This window comes from Cupressus sempervirens, chromosome 7, assembly GCF_028749045.1.
Source record: "Cupressus sempervirens isolate cs-2001-9-10 chromosome 7, ASM2874904v1, whole genome shotgun sequence".
In the NCBI taxonomy this organism is placed as follows: Eukaryota; Viridiplantae; Streptophyta; class Pinopsida; order Cupressales; family Cupressaceae; genus Cupressus; species Cupressus sempervirens.
Window position 1 is genome coordinate 748,040,891 of NC_143124.1, and position 3,864 is coordinate 748,044,754.

Below are 3,864 nucleotides of genomic sequence, written 5' to 3' on the forward strand. Positions count from 1 at the left end.
AGGGAAAATGATCAATTTTTTAATAAAAAATGTAAAGTTCAACACCCATTTTGTTCTTATTGGTGTTTGAATTTTCACTCAACCTTCTAACACATTGCAAGGTTTTTCCCTTGAATGATGTTTCTACTAATCTCACTACAATTTTGTCTTCTTTTATATGGTGCAAAGCACAAAGGTTAGACACATCCTTTATTTGTTCAACTAGGATGATTTGATCCTTACCTATAAAATATGGTGCATTCTTCAAGGCAACTATAAGAATGTTATTATGTTGAGCCAAATTGTGTTTGTTATCTTGATTGAATATTGCAACAAAATTGGTTGGTTCTTAGGTTGAGCCATAAGAATCAATAAAACTTGACTTCTTGGGGTACTAAAATATGAAACGATATGATGAATAATAATAATAACAAGAGCATCAATAGTTGAAATAGTTGTTGTTGGAACAACAATATGAACTCTTAATTTAGGAAGGGGAGACTTGGTTTTCCTTGAATAAACAAAGGTTTTTTTAGGTCTCTTAGTTACTCTTCCTCTTGTTCTAGGTGTGGACATTATCAAGTACTCAAAAGATGAAGAGTGTCTTCTTGTTTTTACTCGTCTCATAATTTGTAATGCACTAATTTTTCTCTCCAAAGTAGCAGAGTCGTCAAGTGTGTGATATTTATGCCTCTTGAAGAGTAAAGTTACTTTTGTATACACCAAGTAACAATAAGAAATTATAGAAATAGATTGTAAATCAATCCCATGTCCCACTAGACATGCTAAAAATAATATCACCTAAATAGTGCAACCCTTGTAAACACAACCTACTAGTGAAACATTGGAAATCTTCCCAAATAGTGGGCTCAACTAAGCAAACGTCTAGAGTAAGGTGGTTCTTCTTGATATATATATATATATATATATATATATATATATATATATATATATATATATATATATATATATATATATTATTATTATTGAAATAGTTCTTCTTGATAGTTCACTTAAAAACTAACTTGAACTAAGAAATTTCAAAGAAAATATTAAGGAAGTAACATTGACATGAAATTTAATTCCTAAAAGGTGATGCCTCAAAATGCTTGACTAAACATGCATGGCGTGACCTTACACACAATTTGATCCACAACAAGGCTCTCAAATGCACAATTGAGATATGCATACTCTTCTACATTGTTATTTTATATCAAGGATATGAAAAACACAATCCTAACACGAAGAATGTTATCTCTTATCAACTTAAAATTGTTTTCTTCACCAATACAACTTTTAACTTGCAAATATACATATACTTCTACACAAAGCTGCTTCAAATAAGACACAATGATATGGCAAAAAAAGATTTCACAATAAATTGCACCTATCACTTAACACAAGCAATATTAGTAAACTGAGAAGGAAAGCCATTTTTAGTGATCTCTAGAAAGTGAAACTTTGCTATACATTTCAATAAATGAGTCACAAAACTCTATCAACTGTTATAAATAAAATAAACAGAAGGTAAGAACTAACTTCATAATGAAGTTTGAATGACAGCTAAGCCTTCTCCAAAAGAATTGCATGAAATTGGAAACCTCAACATCTTTGGTGCATCCACTCAAAAAGCCCATTTTTAGCTCATTAAGAGACTAAAAAAAGACTCCAAAGAGATTAAATGGTCAATCCTTGACCCTTTTATCCACAAAGGCACCAAAAAATACTCTAACTTCCCCTAAATTGACTCCCAACAACCCTATATACTCTCTACATGTTTGCAACTCCCTTGTCTCTTTAGAACTACTCATGACTCCTAGTTTCATCCATTTAACCCAACAATAAATGCTTATTTTATTTAATTTATGCATTGTAACAATATTAATAAAGCGAGTAATAATTGGATCATTTTAATAATATTTTCTTACATTTTAAATAGATGTAAAATAATAAAAGAAACATTATATACATGTATATAAACTACATATGACAAATCAATATTAGTAATAAAGAGAGATTTCAAAAAATGCCCAAGGCAAATCAATGAGGACTAGGGTAAAAAGAAACCATCAAACAAAACACATTATTTCATCATTTTCTTTTGATACTCTAAGGCACCACTAAGAGATTGTTGAAAATAATTATTCAATTGTATGTTGTCTTTGATGTTACACAAAATGTCAAGTCTTCATCGAATAGTTTGTGTTAGCAGAGATCACTTGGGCATCAAAGGCAGTTTCATGTGTATGCCAAGCATTCCAGTTATAACCAAGCACAGAACTAGTGTGTTCACTAAGTTCACTTGGTTACCAAAGGAAAGACAACACATAACTAGTGTTAATTGAGTTTAGTCGATTACAAAAGGAAAGTCAACTCAAAGTTAGTATTGACCATGTTGAATCTGTTAATGAAGGATTTTCCTATGTTGACCGAGTACTCAATTTAGCATTAGCCGACTGACATCATATTGAGTCTGCTAGATTTATTGGTTTATTCAAGCTGACTTAAGGGATGAAAGTTGTTTGCTTAAAAGTGTATTCAAGCCGACTTGACAAGGTAAATCATATAAATATAAGGTCAAGTTGAGGATTGAATGTGTGGGCATGTGGAAGGGAAGAATATAAATAAAGGAAACAAATTTGAAGGATAACAAAGTATCCAGAGTTGACCGAGCTGCAAAGATAAACCTGATGAAGAAGGATAAAGTATTCAAGCTAGAAATGAGATATGAATCAACAAAGTCAATTGCATCAACAATTAGGTCAAGCCATTGTTATTCTCTAATAATTGTAGCAGTGAATCAAATCTCTTAACAGAGTTAGCCTAACAAGTATTTTGTAAATGCTCTATCAAGGCGACATTTCTAGATTGAAGTGTCTGAAGACCTTTAACAAGGCCACTCCTAACAGGGTGAATTAAATCCTCTAATAGGATCACACCTAACAATGTGTTTTGTAACCTTTAAGAGGTTTGGCTCCTAACAAGGCTCACTTAGGAAGAGTGAAAAAAAGTAACTATTTGCAATTTGCAATTTTCCCAAATTGCGTTTCCATGTTAAATCTTGGTCCCTTGTGTTCATTCCTTTATGCTTCTACTACTAAGTTGATTAAGGTTAATCACATTAAATATCTCAAGATTTGTTTTTTTTGTGTTAACCAAGTGACAATAACTATTTTGTGTTAACCGAGTGATCATGTGTTCAACGAGTTAAAACATTTTATTTAGTTTTAGCAAGGTTTTGGTTTTATATTGTATACATTTTAAGTGATCTTGGATTTGTTGATGTGGTAACTGATTCACCCCTCCCCTCTCAATTTCTAATTTATTTTCAACAATTGGTATTAGAGATTTTGGTGCTTGTAGATAAGGTCTCACTAACCTAAGCTAAAGATCAAGATGTCCTACAAAAGAGAGATTCCCAAGTTGAACAGAGATAACTTCAAAGCATGACAGGAACTCATGAAGCTACATTTGGCAACTATTGGAGATACAATCCTGAGAGATGTAAAGAACAAGTATGTAGCACCTACTGGACCTTTAACTGTGGATTAGATTGTGGAAAAGAAGAATCATAGCATAATGATGATTGACATTGCCTCTACTCTCAATTATGTCAAATTTGATGAAGTCAAAGAATTTGCTACTGCTCATGAAATATGGATCAAGCTGAAAGATATCTATGGAGGAGATGACAATGTAAGGAGAGCTAAGGCAAAAAGTCTAAGAGCTCAATTTGATCAGATGAAGATGAGAGAAGATGAGAACATTGCACAATATAGTGAAAGAATCAAAGCAAGTGTGAGTGCAATTAGAGCCCCAGGAAGAATAATTTATGATGTGACAGTGGTCAGCAAGATACTTGGAACTCTTTTTCCTATCTATGCA